This window comes from Atractosteus spatula, chromosome 19, assembly GCF_055471065.1.
Source record: "Atractosteus spatula isolate fAtrSpa1 chromosome 19, fAtrSpa1.hap1, whole genome shotgun sequence".
In the NCBI taxonomy this organism is placed as follows: Eukaryota; Metazoa; Chordata; class Actinopteri; order Semionotiformes; family Lepisosteidae; genus Atractosteus; species Atractosteus spatula.
In genome coordinates, this window is record NC_142724.1 from 3,220,608 (window position 1) to 3,237,654 (window position 17,047).

Below are 17,047 nucleotides of genomic sequence, written 5' to 3' on the forward strand. Positions count from 1 at the left end.
TCTCCTGTATGGCCTCCTGTTGCCTTAATGGTCATAGATAGATAGGTCTTCATTACTTAGGCCGTACATATGGTAAACTTGCACTTTCTTGCAGGTTGCAGGAAAAATTAACAGTGTACTTAGATACTTCCAAGCCCCTTTCATCCATAGGCCAAATGAACAGATAGTAAGAATTAAAGAAATAAAGCAAGGCTTTATTCTGCTGTCGTAAACCGGGACTTGAGGATTATATGAAACTCTTTTGCATAACCACGTGACCTGAACTTTAAGCTAAAACCAGGAAAAGTTTAGAAGTAGTTTTGACATATTCAGATAAAACCCAAACAATGAGTAAATGTGGTGCTAGCCCTGCAGCCCAGTCATGGCCAAAATTCCTCGTGATTCAGGAATGCTTTGCTGACCGATCATGTGGTCTTCATTAGCCCCTGGACGGCTGAGAATTTCGCTTTTCCATCTTCCACGGGGCTGCGAAGCTAAATCCCCAAAATAAAATTCCCCCTTGATCCCCCTCGCCCCCACCCCTACTGCTCCCCACCCTTCCCCAAGGCAGCGTGATTGGCAGCCCCCAGCTCTCCGGAGGGATTATGGGGGACGGGGAGAGGATTAGCCGGGTTGAGCTTCATTAACCCGAGTGTTTACACAAGCTGATCTCCCTGAATGAGGCCTCCTCCTTCCCAGCAGTGTCCCGTTCACTCCAGCCTCTCTGCCGGCCCGTCAGGACACAGGCTGGGAGAGGACAACACAGCCAGGCTGTTGGGTAAAGCAAGAGGCTGCCTTTTGAATTGGTTAAACAGCACCTGAGAAAAAAAAAGTTTTTTCATTTGCAAGAGTATAACCCAGCTTCCGTAAAATGTTAAGAGGGAAATGACTTCTGGAGACTCTAACCCACAATTTCCAGAACCGACACGTCTTGCTGAAATGTGCGAAACAGTTCCCCATTATTCCTGGCATTATTTTTGCTAGAACAATTTCTACAGCATTTTTAATGGTGGATTATTAAGAATTTCAATATAATTTAGGCAGGTTGCTTCAACGGCAAAAAAAAGAGGCAGATTTTTTTTTAAATTACAACTTAATCCAAAAGGAAGTGAGTGTCAGGTACAAATCATTCCTGTTCTTTCCCAAACACGGTTTGAAACACCTCAGTGAAACAATGGATAATGAATTCTGCCCTGTAAAAAAAAGTATTTTCCTGGGGGAAGGGTGGACATGCCTGGAGAGATCTATATATTACATGTACATTTTTATTAGTTCCTGAAGCTAAAGAAACAGGAGAGCTGAAGGTTAAAGTCAGTCTTTGCTGCATTAACCCTTGTTGTACAGCCAAGAGTTTTGTCAACACAGCGCAGTTCAAGCACGTCGGTCTTTGGGACAGCTGATCTAAGAGTCTTAGAAAAGGCCGAGACAAAGTCACAGTTCATATCCCATCAAGACCCAGACAAGCCTCTTCTCCGAGACAATTTTGTTTTTTCTTCCAAGAGTCAGGGGAAACTGACAAGCACCCAGTTATACACACGGCCTAAGAACAACACTCTCCGCTGTTTATTTTGAAGTTAAAAGCACTTGCAAGATGGAAGGTGAGTTTTCCCTGAAGGGCAGTTATTCCGAAGTGGCGATGCTGACAGTTTAGTTACTCTAGACTCCAGTGTTTATGCAGCACTGAAGTGGAAAAGTAAATTATGGGGGCCTCTAGGGGGTCCCCACGGGTAAATCTGTGAAGTATATGGTGTGCAAAGACAGGTGAATAAATGCATTGATCGATTTATCAGTGCCACATCTTTTGATCTCTAAGGATCGTCGATGAACCTGCATGCATTTGTTATCCATGTAAAAATTAAGAATAAGGAGAATCTTGTCTGCATGTACAACGCACTCCAACCATACTGTAAAGTCTGACTAATTCTGTGTGCAATCCCACCAGCTTTCAGTATGGTCCTTTCGTACTGCTAAAACCTGTGGCCTTTCTTTGAAATTCAGATGGGATTAAATATTCATTAATAAAGTCAGTTAAACTCCACTGGCTTTTTTAGGAAACATACATCCTCCTAGTCAGAGGTCTAGACCTGACAAAACTCACACAACTGTCTGGCCACGATGAAACGTGACTGTATCTAACGACCAGCCTTAGGTCAGACTGATTGAAGCCAATCAATTGACCAAAGTGATCAGTTTCTAAATTACAGATCAGTTGCGCGCTGTGAGCACTAAGTTCAGACATGTGAAGGTGTGAAGACACTGAAATAATGGGAACACTTTACTTGAGTGCACTGAGTTACATTTACAGGCTTGATAACCTGTATGGAAAATGTCAGTTACTAACAGGATTGTGGCTTCCAAATGGCTATCATCCTTATTAATAAAAGGTTTGCTTTCCTCATACAGGAATGGTTTGTTATCGCTGTGTTAATCAGGCAGTAATGTAACAGCACACGAGAGGTTGTTATCCCCACTTCAGTGGTGTGACGTGGGCTGAGGTTCCACAGCTTCCCCTGGATGGGACACGGGTCTATCACAGCTGGACCCCAACCCCCAACCCCCAACCCGGGCAGCCCAGGACCGGGGCTCTCAGGAGACAGAGCCTCACACAGGCCGTGTCCGCAGTGGGAACCGGGCCCACAATCCCTCCGTTCAGGACCCAGCGAACACCGGCAAACAGGCGCTAAGATTCGGCACAGCGCGGGCGGCGGGCGGGGGGAGGGAGGGACGAGGCCAGAAGGAGGGGCGCCGAGAGACGCACGAGCCGGCGAAGGGCTGCGTGCCCCCCCAGCCACATCTGGAGCTGATTTGCGGGGCACTGCGGATGCCCGCCGGGGTGTTTTGACTGGGATTCCTCCCAGCCGCTGGTTTGTGAAGAGCAGGAGCAGCGAGGGGGGAGAATCCCGAGAGGGGCTGAAGAGCAGGTTTATGGAGGCTGAGGCTGTTATTGCCTCTTCACAGGCACGTAAACCTCCTCTCAGACACTTTAACACTAGTGACATTAACCTAGTCAACTACTCCTTCTGGCTGGGTTTGGAACCTATGGGGGTTCTGGGAATGAACAATAATATTTAATTCCTTAAATGTATATAGCACTTTTCTGGACACTCCACTCAAAGCCCTTTACAGGTAGTGGGGATACCCTCCACCACCAATGTGTGGCCCCACCTGGATGATGCAACAGCAGCCAAAGTCCACCAATACGCCCCCCACACACCAGTGGGGAGGAGAACAGCGTGATGAAGCCAGTTCATAGATGGGGATTATTAGGAGGTAAAGGCCAGGGGGAAATTTGTTCAGGGCGCTGGGGTAACGCCCTTACTGTTCTCTGGGATTTTTAATGACCATGGAGAGTAAGGACCTCATCTGGAAGACGACACCTTTTGTACCCACATGAGGACCCACACTGACCGCACTTCGTTCCTTGGTCTGCACTGGTGTCAATATCCACAGCAGGACAGCGACAGGCGTGACAGGCGAGCGGGAGAGGCGGGGCTGTGGACTGACAGCACGCTGCCTCTGGAGCAGAGAGAGGAGAGGGGAACTGATGGATGGGGGGCTGAGGTGGAGAGGATTCATTCCGGCTCACATGCTGATCATGTAATGAAGCGTAGTTCTGGACCCGATGGAGGCAGTATAATCCGGAAGTAAGTGGAGAAGGACGACGGGGAGGAGACGAGGGTCAGGAGGGGTTGACAGACAGGGTGGCGTGACGATGGTGGGGGGCGTAGCCAGGGCGAACAAGTCCAAGGAGTCCAAAACGAATCCAAAAGTCCAAACGGCGTGATCCAGCCGAGACAAACAAGACGAGGTTAAAAACCGGAACGGGATCCGGTACAGGGACAGGGAAATAAAAACGGGATGACGAGGCCAGGCGCTCCGAGCCCCGGACTCAGCTGGGTCAGGACGCCGATAGGAGGCCTATGCCCTCAAGCCGCGGGCGTACAGCGACTTGACGGCAGGCGGGCCTCCGGGTGTCTGTCTTGCAATGCAGATCCGGGGAGTAGTGAGAGCTCCCGGCTTAAATAAGGAGGGACAGGATTGGGGGCAGGTGCACGGAATCATCAAAAATGTGAAAGAGCCGGAGAGCCCTTAAGAGGAGGGATTCCGATCGTGACAGGTCAGGGCCGTGGGCTCCGGCGGCGATGACACGTTTAGGGCCTGCTGTGGGGAAGGGGCTGGGGGCTGGTGCAGCCGTGGAGCTGAGCGCAGGCTGGGACTCCCTTCCCAGCACTCAGTGCAAGGCATGGAACACGCCCGAGGTTAGGCAAGGTACATAATTATAGGATTTCTCCCTTTTATGCAAAAACGGAATCACAAATGTCACTAAGCATTAACGTGAAAGGCCTTTGACACAGAAGCCAACAAACTGTTGGAAGCTGTGCTCCTAACAAGAAACTTTAGAGCAGAGCTGGGGTTTTTTCTCAGGGAGCACAGGGACCGCTGATCCTAATCGCTTGTGACGGGTGTTTGGTAGCTGCAGCTCAAACGGCAGCCAGGCCGCCAGGGCAGCCTGCCACATCTCATCTCCTGTCAAAGCCAGGCCGCCCTGCTCACTCCCCACTGCACAGCTCCAGCGACAGCAGCGCCCAGCAATGGGCTCAGGCACATGGTTTACTATGGCACGGGCTGTGCCTGACAGGCTGGGCTTCCTCTTCTCCTGTACAAGGGACTATTTTCAGTAGGGACAGGGTGGCATCAGGCCGATGCGTGATGAACAGAACCAAGTGGTCAGAGAGGGTTCTGTTCCTCTGTGTGCTTGGTAGAGGCAACAACACATAATTCCCCATGTTGAAACTGTTCTTTCTTTTCTGAACAACTTGAAATCGGCAATAGTTTTGAAGTCGCACGCCCGCCCAATTGGGAATCGCCACTCGTTTCACTTGCCTTCAGGCAGAGACGCCCACGAATGAACAGACACACAGATGGGCTTTTCTGCAGAGCCCGGCGTTGTGCCCCGAGCTCCATAGCGCCCGACAGGCGAGACGGCGCCGACTGCAGATGGCCCTGCGAGCTGCAGGAGTCGACACTGGGCAGCCGACCTCAGTCCCTCGGCTCAGCCGGCGGTGCTCTTCCAGATGTGACAGTCCGCTGAGCAACATGGCCCCCGCCCACGCCTGCCACAGCTGGGGCCCAGAGCTCAGCCCGGGTTCGGGGGGAGCGCCTTGACCAGTGGAGACATTTAGAAGTTGAATCTGCTCCGAAACCTCTGACTGGGAGACAGGACATCCCCCTGGCTGTTCGCAGACCCACAGAAAGGTTTAGAAATCTGGGTAAGTGACCTCAAACAGAAACTAACCCCGTGAGGTGTTTTCCTGGTCAGCGTGGATGAAGCGACAGAGCCTTTCGGCACGCTTCTCCTGCAGTTCCCCAGACCAGGTACCCCCCCTCCTCAACCTTGGAAAAGGGTCTGAATCTCAGCAGCTGGACTCCGGAAGGAAGAAGGAGGAGGAAGCACAAAGCTGGCGGGCTTATTAAAAGAGACTGACAGATGAAACGACTGACGTCTTGATGGGATTCGCCCAAACGTCTTACAGCGCCTTGTGGAAGGACAATAAACTAAGCTCTAAGGTACACAGGGGGTAACGCCTCATCTTGCTTACTAAACAAGGCGGGATTGCGCGGGAAGGGGGCGCTGGGGGGAGGAGCAGGAATGTCTTAAGCCGGTGTGTTAACCTGAGCAGGATCTCAGCAGCCTGATCTCCCGAGGGACCACATTCCAGTCAAGAGAACATGACAGCTATGGGGGCAGCCTCTCCGAACAGGGACATGGTGAAGGGAGAGGGTGTTGTAGGGAGGCCTGCTCTTCCTAAGTGATGAAGAGACACATCCTGTTTTCTATTTCAGTGAAGAGCACACATAAGAAAAGGTGCTCCCCTGTGAGGCTGTTTTCCACCCAAAGGAACGCTGGAGATAATTGATGGATTCCAATGTGTGATCTCGATTTTTAACCTCTAAAATGTGTTTTCTTTTCCGTTTGCCTGGTGCTTTTAATGGTAAGAATAATGCATTAGCTCATTGTTTAGAAAAGACTGCGCTTGGAGAGCACCCAAGTCTTGGCACCCATGTGCTTTTATTTCCTTGGCAGGAGAGCTGATCGAGCACGTCTACCCTGGCCCTGTCGGTGACGAGCCAGTTAAGCACAGGTCACTCTCCTGAGCACATGTCCCCCAGCAGGTAAGAGCCTCTTTAAACAGCAGGGCTAAGGAACTGTGTCTGCTGCATGAAACAGAGCTTGGAATCAGTCCTGGCTGCAAACGGAGCTGTCTCCTTTGTGATGGTGCTCTTTTGGACTTTGATTACTACTGACAGGCTTGGGCTGGTTTCAGTCACCCCCCTCACCACTACGCCTCTTCGATTCCCGATTCCTGGCCCTGATTTCCAGGATAGATGGCGATGTGTGGTAGTGGCAGCTCTCCCCCTTTTAAAACATTCTCCTTGGTTACAGCAGCAAATTAGTTTAATCCAGTCATAGATAAGTAAACCAAAAACGTGCTCACACATTACCCCGAGCTCCTCTAAGGACCCACGGGGGAAATTTCTAAAAAAGCAACAGCGCTTGTGCAGAACTGACGGCATGACCTATGAGTCCATCCCTCCGAATATCCCCTCACACATGAATCATCAGTTTCAAAAATACGAAACATCAATGATCCCGACAGCTCCTGCCAGACGAAAATTCTGACCTCATTTCACCAACAAATTGTCAGAAGTTTGTTTGAAATGGCATTTTGTGCAGATTGGATTAATACAGGATTCCCTGTTCCAAGATTCTGGGGAACTATCCCAAAGGAACAATGCTGCAGTAATCAGTACAGGCAGGTCTCAGAATATTATTTGCTATGCTATTCTTTTATTATATTCCTAAGATGTGTTTTTTGGCATTTGGTTTGACAAGCTGTCATTTTTTTAAAAAAACATCCAGCGAATGTCATCGGAGTGGGGGGGTGTATAGTTCTGGGAGGATCTGAGTCAGTTTAAGCTGTGCTTCGCGTTCTCATAGGGGTTGAGCAGGATAAGTCAAACTTACACCAATCAACCCTGTCATAACAACAACAGCAACCCCACACTCTTGCTAAGTAACGCTAAGAACGGCTTTGCTGGCCAGATAGTACTGCATTTTACAGTGCTCTAGGAGCTACGCTGAGTAATAGTATAGTATAGCAGTGATTCATTTTCACTGGATATAGGTCAGAACTCCACTACAATAAAACAGGAATTTCATGTATTTTTGTACTCAAAATTAACATTTCAAAGTATAGTACATCCCAGAAATGAACATAATAAGTTATGGTACGTATTTTATGGTTGAAGTAAACATCTCCTCTCATTCAAGCCCAGCAAGTGAACTAGCAAGGTCTCTTTAAGAGAACTGTTAGGAATTCACATTAGGGTTCGGTTCTGCTGCTGGGAGGTCAGCTGAAAGAACAGAAGACGCTGGTGCCGGAGTTGTGAGGACTGGCGGGTCCTGCTCTGCTCACTTGGTGCTGTTTTGATTCCCGGGTCAGGCGGAGGAGGAAATGAAGTGGTTCACTTTCCACACCTGACTGGTTTGACAGCAGTACAGCACACGGCCATTGTCTGGGATCCTCCAGAGAGACAACATCCTTCCCATTCCAGAAAGATGAGACTACCTGAATAATAAAGGTCAGACGCAGAACAGTGTAAAAAATACTGGCAGCCCTGGAAGAATTTGCGTTCGTGTCTTTAAAACCCCTTCCAGCCTGAATTCAATTTGACACCGTAATTCTACGCAGTGGAAATGCATACCTTGATTGTTTGGCAGTCATTACTGTATAAAAGTATTTTAATTTTTGAGAAAATCAGATGAGGGGAGTGTAATTTCAGATCTAATTACAGCAATTCCAAAAATCTTAGATTTTGTTTTTTGTTAGTTCTCCCTTCGTATAACGAATTATTAACATATGTGTGCGTGTGAATCTGTAAATTTGTGTTAAACCTGTCACACTACAGAGGGACGGCGCCTGATTCTAAACTTTGTGCAGCTTAAGACAGCTCATTGTAATAAACAGCGCCGCACCAAATGTACACGTTTCCTGACAAATACACTGTTGGTATCTTGGAACTGTTTCTTACAGGCGATAAAATATCCACGCACTGCCGTTACCTGTCCTATATTTTAAACATGTTAAACTAAATACTGTAACATTCGGGATATTTCAGCCAAATGAAACTTACATGGATTCTCCACTGTAGATTTACTTACACAGTAGCTCTCTAGAGTTGATCATCACTGTTCCTCCAACAACAGCCTGGATGCCAGCCTGCGTCTTGAGTGGCTGTATCTTCAACAAGGCAAAGATGCCTTGTATCTCTACTCTCACGCCAGGTGGCGCTCTGCAAAAACAGGGGCAGAGCTAGTACCCTAGTACTATCCAGGAATGATAATCGATACCAGAGATGTTCTCTTCTGCAGATTACACAGACAACTTAAAATCCTCAATAAATTACAAGGCCTCGAAATGGTGGCAGTTCATACAAATTAAGTCTGTAACCAAATCAGTTTGGTCATCAAGATGTCAGAAGCAACAACTAGAAGAACATGCGGTACCAGTCTAGGGCTGGTAGCATTTATCATGGATAATGACAAGTGCTGCATGGAGATCCTGAGCATGCTAACAGACATCTCCACTCTTAGTTATTTCTGACCGCTTCCTAAAAATGTAAGGAAACTTAACAATAAGAGTCCATCTTGCTCTCTTATTAGCAGTTCAATGATCCAAGAATCACGCTGCCTGCTTTTAGGGGATGGCACAGAGTCAGTTGACCCGGTTATGGAGGTGACTACAGACTCCCACCACTCTCTGTGTAAACAACCGTCGTTTCCTATGTTGTGTTTTGGTCACTCTCAACATTAATTTCCAATTATGTGGCGTGTTATCGCCAGCCTAAAGGCTATCGCGAGTTGAATTTCTTCATATACAGTAGAAATCCATTCTCTCAAGGAAAAGATATATATATATATTGCTTGTGGGGGTCATAAGGATATAGAAATCATGTTTTAAGATATTCTTTGCATCCGGAGGGCAGACAGTGATACTTGGCTTATTTCGGCATGTGAGAGAATAATACTAGAGTAGTGCTTCTTGGCGAAGGTGAAATTCAAGTTTCACAGAGAAACTCTTCTGTGCGCGTTTAAAAAAAAAAGGTGAGGAAGTCGAGGCGTGATGTCATAATGGCCAGGGAGCAGGAAGTCTCACCTGGTCACGTGACTGGGACGGGGGGGCTCCGGGTTGACATGGTGACCATCCATCATTATCTCATTAGCTAATCAATCACCCCACAAGAAAACGGCTCGCCACAGGGGATAGAGGGCGGAAGAGTAATAGAGGGGGCTTTTAAATCACCTTTAATTTACCGGTGAGTCATATGTGACTGACAGCACAGTTCAGAACCTGTGGGAAAGTCGCCGCGGAATACTCCGGCGAACCTAACGGGATGTTTCTGAACCTCAGCACACTGCAGAGACACGGCTTTCTGTCCGCTCCCCCGCGTACAGTACGAGCTTCTGTCGCAGCCCCAGGTACAGTTCACAGGCGTGGAGGAGCAGGCCTTTATATAGTGTGCATCTCGGTTTGTAGTTCTCCGTTCCTGGGCAAATACAAAGACAAACACTACACGTGGACCCTCCTGTCGAAATGCATTCTTATATACATCATGATATATACCGTTTTGTTCATATGATCCGCTTCTCGTGTCTGGAACATGTACTGTATGCGCTACTATCTGCTAGTGCATGTCATTTCTCACCGTCAAAAGCATCTACATTGCTGTCGTGCCAGAGCAAAGCTGTTCGGTTTTTTTTTTTTCCTGTTTCCTTCCCAGCACGTGAGGGGAAATAAATGCATTCTCCTTAGGCATCCCTCGATTAGCGGCGCTGATGGCGTGATTTTCCTGGAACACGTGGGCGTGCAGTGCCGAGCCGTGCCGAGCCGAGGCGACTCCAAACACTCGCGGTCTCTGCGCGGCCCTTGTAGGTGCGAGCAGCCTGTGAGAAACTCCGCGGGCCGGCGTCGTCTTGAGCTCCCCTCTCAGCTCCGCACGGCACATTTATTGACAGCCTTTAAAAATATTTACTGCCCCGGCTTCCTCTCCCCACGGGCACGCAGCCTGTAATTTCTTTCTGCGTTTATCAGATCATTTGTCAAACCCAAGAGCTTTTCGGTTGTTTTTTTTTTTTAAAAAGAAAATGTTGCTTCTTTTTCTGTCCTTTTTTTCCCCCCTCCCTTCTGGGGGGAATTATTGTGCAACAGGTTTCGGGATTAACTCTTTCCTTCCTCCATTCCCCCCCCCCCCTTTTTAAAACGCAGGATTTACAGCTGAACGGGCTCCGCTGTGGAGACTGTCTGCTTCCCAAAGGAAAATCTCCTAACGCCTGTTCAAGGCCGGAGCTCGGGCCCCTGTATGAAAAACACATGTTCCTCCGCTGTATGACTGGGCGGGGGGAGTTTACCCAAGACAAAGGACCCCAGTTCGCTTGAGATGGACTGTTTAAATGATCACGCGTGGGGCTGCCGCAGAGACGAAAACGAGCGATCCGTTTGCCCCAGGCGGGAGAATTAAAGAGCGCTCGTTGCAGCTCCGAGACCGAACCTACAGTCCCCCCCCCACCCGAAACCAGACTGAATCCTGGCACCGTTCGAGGTGTCTCCCAGCACGGGTTCGGGTCCGGACGAAGGGGCCCGGTTTCTGTTCCGAGGCACGGAACAAGAAAACAAGGGCGAATCCAGGCTCTTCCTGGAACCAACGTGAAATAAAACCTCTGGTAGCAGAGAGATCTCTCCTCCCCCCCCCGCTCAGGCCCGTGTAACTCTGCCCGCCGCTGGTGCCACCGCGCTAGTCAGAGCTCAGCCAGCTTCGCCCGCAGGTATGTCTCCGTCTTCGATACGAGATCTTCTCCCTAACGAGCCCCGAGCAGCCAGCGGCTCGGCGGTTTGCTCCCAGCCAAACTTTCTGAAATGTTTATTTCTCCTAACCTCGGTCCCGCTGGATGTCGTCCACGTCAGTGCCCCGCTCCTTCCTCCCGATGGAAAGGAGTGTCTCCAGCAGGAGCCAAGCCCACGCCTGCCGGGGAAAAGATGACCATCTCCAGCGTGGACCGGCCACAGGAACGCGACAGCGGCGCTCTTTCACATTCGATTTCGATTTCTCAGACCCTGCTTTATCTCCTTCTCACACATAATCACAGAAAAAAAAGTTAAACCTTGCAATGTGATGTATGCCTGCCTGAAACAGTATATATGCACACTTCTCGGAGAGGTGAAAAAAAAGTAGTTCTAGTCCAGTAGGGAGCTGCGTCAACACGCGTGGGCTGCAAAGGAACAGGTAAAGGGTTTCTTCTCTGCTGGAAAGAGAAGAAAGGAAACACAACGTTTCGGCTGTGGAGCCTTCTTCGGGTGTCCGAAGGTTAAAAAAGGGCAACAATAATTAGAGGTTTTTTTTCAGGGGCTGTAGTTCAGTTTGAATCGCTCCCAAAACATGACAAATGACATTTTCCTTTACATGATGATTAATATCCAGGGTTTTGAGACTCAGTCCTATGCCCTCTATTTTCCAGGGGATTTTCTGCTTCCTCCTGTTGGACATTGCGGGGGGGTCAGATGTGTGGGCTGGGCGGCACGGTGGGGCAGTCAGTGGGCTCAGTCTCGCACCTGGGGCAACTGTCTGTGTGGAGTTTGTATGTTCTTCCCGTGTTTGCGTGGGTGCTCCCCGAGTGTTCGGGTTTCCTCCTACGGTTCTAGACCATGCGGGTAGGTAATTTGGCATTCATGAAAACTGGCCCTGGTGCGAGTGTCTGTGTATCAGCCCCGCGACCGTGGGGGTCGTCCTGTCCGGGGTGTGCGTGTACCCCATCTTGCGCCTGTTGCTCGCCGGGGTAGGTTACCGCGCGACCACGCATTGGAAGAAGAGAACGGGTGGACGGACATCAGTGGACTAAACCACGACAATCGTGCGTGTGCGTGTGTGTGTGTGGGCGGGGGTGGTAAGTAAATAGCATGAAACGGTCATTGTTTTTTTTTTCACCCCTCGAAAAAGTCGATTGTACTTCCAGAGAAGAACAAATTGAAAACCCGAGACGTGGATTTGTCACAGAGCCTCGCTGTCTCGCACCGTGGAGGTCAGCACTGCACTGACGAAGCTACAGGCAGCAGGTTTGAAACGGGAGGAAGCGGATGACGGGGTGGTGGGGGGAGATATTAAATTAAACAGCAAGATAATGGCGCGCAGTCATTGGTTTGGGATTGTGTTTCAACTCGATACTCATTTAAACAGTTCCTAACGAAGGCAGGCGAAGCTTTTAAGCTGAGTACCAGGCACACGAGGGGGATAGGAGCTGAGGGAGGCATTCAGTGACGCAAGGGGTTTTGTACAGTGCGGTAGCGTCGCTTTTAAGATCTGGACTGTAGCACAAAGCTTTAATTCTCCCATTTGCACTGAACAGTTTTGCTTCGCCAAAAAAGACCGAGACTTTGTCAGAGAACCACGGAAGTGGTACCGCTCATTTTTACGCTAGTTGAGTTGGGTTGGGTTCGTAATGTTTTTTTTTTGGCCACGAAATCTCGGTCCTATATATATATACCTGTTTCACCCCTGATGTGAAGAGATGGAGGCTACTGAATTAAAAAGTTCAGCGGGAATAGTTAAAGGGGGGGCTGGTGGAAGAACCACAGATGATTTACATCTGGGATTGCGCACAGAATAAGCAGGAAAAAAAACGATCGTGTTTCGCCCAAATTACAGTAACCACTTAACAACAGCACGTTTGCTTACTGGAGTCCCGGGCTGAACTAACACCGTGGCCTCCTCTGTTGTTTTAATTCACGATGGCAACGGAGTTAGCTTCCACTGGGCTGCAGAAAAACAGCAGAGGAAGAGAAGTGGAAAGATGGGCGAGAACGACGAGGGGGTTTTGCGCGCTGAAATCATGTGAAAACTCGCCGCGGTTTGTTTTTTTTTCCCCCGAATTTAAAATATGCAGAAGAAAATGCAGCGCTTGCGAAACAGCGGCAGCTTCACCAGATACACTTACCGTTCAAACAATAATAATTTACTACAGCACCAAACTATTATCGCAAGCCGAAGCGCGTTAACCGTCTGTCGCCCGGTTGAGCGAGAGTACGAGTCGGCTTCAGACTCCAGCCCGAGGTCCTCACGGCGTGGCCCGGCCTGCCCTGTCCCTGTGAGTCCTGCCAACACAAACATCACAGTTTCCTTTCCAGTCAGGGACGGTGAACGCGTTCGATGAGGTGCCCGTCACGGCCTGACATCTGGAATTCTACCTCGCCTCTGGTGCAGAAAGCCCAGTTCACACACTGTTCGCGCTGCCTTTGCAGTTCAGATGAAATTTGGCGTCGCATTGATTAGATTCCGTTCCTGCAGACGGGAAACATCCTGATTGCGGTCCGGACAGGTTTCCACCAGGGACAGAGAACTCTAGAGGCATGCTGGACTTACTGGTTGGAGACCAGGAGGACCAGGCTGATTCTGAACCTGACAGATCTATGAATGCCAGCTAACGGTCTGAGACGTGGGCAGGTTAATGTGCAGCTAGAGGGGAGGCACAGGGGCAGAAACCTCACGTTAGTGAACCATTAGTGGACTATCACAGGGGCCTGTATCAGGGCTCTCCCAGAGAAACAGCAACCACCCAGGCACCTACATCGTCTGTGGCACTGTCGACCAGCGACGGGCCTCACCTGCTGAGTGTGCTGTTTCGATCCGCTTTAGCCATTCAGGGTCGCGGGGGAACCAGAGCCGATCCCAGCAAGCAGCAGGCGCAAGGCAGGGTTCACCCTGGACAAGACACTGAGGGAATTTTCCTACTAGAGAGGAAACAGGAGCACCCACAGGAAACCCACACAAACACAGGGAGAACATACAAACCCTACACAGACAGCACCCCAGGAATTGAACCCCAAAGCCCCAGTGCTGCAAGGCAACAGTGCCAACCGCTGTGCCACTGTGCCACCTACTATAGTATAGAGCCTTATAGTAGTCCAGTAAGAGTTAAGGGCTCAGTGGGGTTGCTGGGCTCCATGTGGAACCTATCTGTCTCTCTTCATTCTCCCCACATGGGCACCACAGTACCCACTTGGGAACAGCCCAGCCATCTTGTGTTGGGCTGGTGGGGTGGCACACTGTGTGCTGAACTGTAAAGACACAAGTCGGTGGGCATATAATTAAACATAGCCGTAGGTTCTAAACTAAAACATCGTCCTTTGTGGAGATACTGTAAGAGTGGATCGTGGACTATTATGAACTGAACTCGGAGGACAGAACATGACACTCTTTTATCCTTTTGGTGCTCACAGACCGCCTGTGATACCTGTGAACCTTTCTGTAATAACTTTGTAAGTGTGGACGGGAGAGGCCTGGTTCAGGGCTTGAACTGAAGCCATAAACGAGCTACATATCAAAGCCTGCTCGTGTTTTCACAGAGTATCCACTGAACTCGGCTGCAGAAATCCTTGCTTTTCAATTAACAGTAGCAGGACGGCAAACCACACCACCTTCTCCGAAAGTCAAGCTCACAGATTCTTGCCTGTTTGTGGCCCAGGTTGGTGGCGAAACGCTGAACCGCAGGAGACCGGGACCACTGTGGGGAGTCTCGCGAGCCGCCGGGGGGAGGAAGTGACATCACGGCCTGGGGGTTCTCCGAAGATCCCCAGGGAAGAGAGGCGACTTCACTGTGTCGGGGTGACACGTGGAACTCTGATCGCTGAGGGACTGGTGGTCGGGGGGGCAAACGCTCTGGACGTTCAGTTCAGTCTCTCTGAGAGGCTCTTTTATTTTGGCTGAAACTGGGGAGTCTTTCATTGAAAATAAAACTACTCCCCCCCCAGTTTACCCCTTCAGCCTGCTTCCAGAACTGGGCTTTTTCCAGAAGGAGCCCAGAGCCGGTGGCTGTCTCTGCCGTGTGAGTGCAGGCCAGGAGAGGTGAGGGGTTTCGGAGAGAGTTTGCCAACAGAAAGAGCACTCTGGAGCCCAGCGAGAGCCCAAATAGGAAAACATGCTGCTGTGAGACGGCGCTAATCTGATCAGCCCCACTCTAACGCAATTGCTGAGTTACTGGTAGGGAAAAGGCAAGCAAATGGAAGGCAGGCAGGAGAAAGGAGAAACCTTTTTGGCAAATTGCATTTTTTTTTTACTGCAAAGAAAAAAAAATGAAGTGCGTTAAGATAGTGATTTTATTTTCTTTTTTTTTTTCCTTTTAAAAAGGGTCTCTTTTCTGTTACTCTCCATCGGCCCTAATAAAGTGAAATAAAATGATTTTCGGCTAAGGTTTCAGGAGCCGAATCAATCCGCAAAGCCACACAGCCACTCCACAGCCTAGCAGGGCTGTTTGGCGTGGACGTCGATGCTAAGCCAATCTGCCCCGCGGATAGCGCAGGGAAGAGATCGCGTTACCTCACGCTGAACCCTCTTCACAGGAACCCATTAAGCCCAGAAAACAAATTAGACTCTCCGGCCTGTCGGTCAGTCAGTGAGCCTGGGTGGGCCTGCTCAGTACTTTGTGATCCTGCAATGTGGTCTGAGCCCAGGGCAGCACCTGTGTCCATCTCTTCCTTCTGCATGGTCTGTTACCTTACTCTAAACACCCTCACACCCTGCCATTTTCCTTCCCCTGCTCACAGCCACAGCCAAAATCACACATCTGTCAGCTGAAGAATAATTCATACTGATGTCGTTAGCAGTGGCACTGGGACATTTTGGGGTAAACGCATCGGTGCAGCCAGACAGCAATTCGTTTTCTCAAAATCTCAAAATTCGATATCAAAGGAGACAGAAACGATCATTACCCAGGCACCTTGAAAAAAGTTCTCCTGCTAAACAGCGGTACCTGCTGGATATTGTCAGAATTGCAACGGCTTCTTAGGTCTGCCGCACAAACGCGACGGGGCTTCAGCGCGCTGACCTGCCGGCCCGCTCTCACTGACACTCCGTGAATGAGCGACCCTGCTTTGAAAGTGGAAGTAATTAAGATGGTGGATGATAACAGGCTCCGGCGTCCGTCTTTCGCAGGCGTTTGGAAGACGGCCCTTCAGAGGCAGTCCGCGGCGTCGGACCCCGAGTGACTGGTGTTTTCACAGCTGGCTGTGCCAGTGCGATTAATGAAGATTCAGCGACACTGACCGCTCAGCCTCCTCCGGGCAACGCACACCTGGCCGGACTGCACTGCCCCACTTCATTCAGAAACACAGCTGGGGAGGTGCGGTAAAGTTACAGAGTCATAAGTAGATTAAACTTAAAACCATCTAGACGGACCCCATGATCTTTTCGCGGTAGCCTCGGAGGAAAGCGAGCGATCATTAATCACCTACAGACGGGATCCGCTCAGGGGCACCGCCAGAAAATACCTGCACCAGACGGGGCGCCTCGATCAAGACGAGACCGTCGGCAGGTGCTACGTGCCTTGACTACTTGTTAATCAGAAGCTACTGAAAAATATAAGCATGTGGTCTCTCTTCTTTGGTGTAACAGTGCTGTAACCGAAACTCCAAAAAAATATAGATATCTAAATCGTTACAGGACAGTTAGTGGCCTCTCACATTGAGGAAAAACGAGGAGTAGCTACGACCCCAGGGCGAAAGGAGTCACAGGCAAAATGTATGTAATCTTCGAGTTATTTTAATGAACAGTATCTTCTGTACGTGGAAAGTAGAGCTTTCCTGCCCCCTAGTGGCCGAGATGTGAATCACAGCTTCTCAAAGCCTTCCGCCACTCCGCGAGCCTCGCTGGTCACAAGAGCGTGCGCCTTTGCCCTCAATTTGATTCAATGTCAGTTTGCAAATTCGCTGTGAAGAACTTAGGAGCAATACCTTCACACCTGTTCGACAACCGAACGACGTCTTGTCACGCAAGAAAGAACTTTTTTTCAGAAAAAAAATATTCTAAACAATTCCTATGAGGGTGTGAAAAAGAAACCATTGCAATTGTCCATTTTAGTGTGTCATTTGAAGGAGGAATATATATACACATTTTCTTTCTTTCGTCAAAACGTTACATTAGTACAATGTTCCAGATTTACTTAGAAGGTGTAACCCCATTA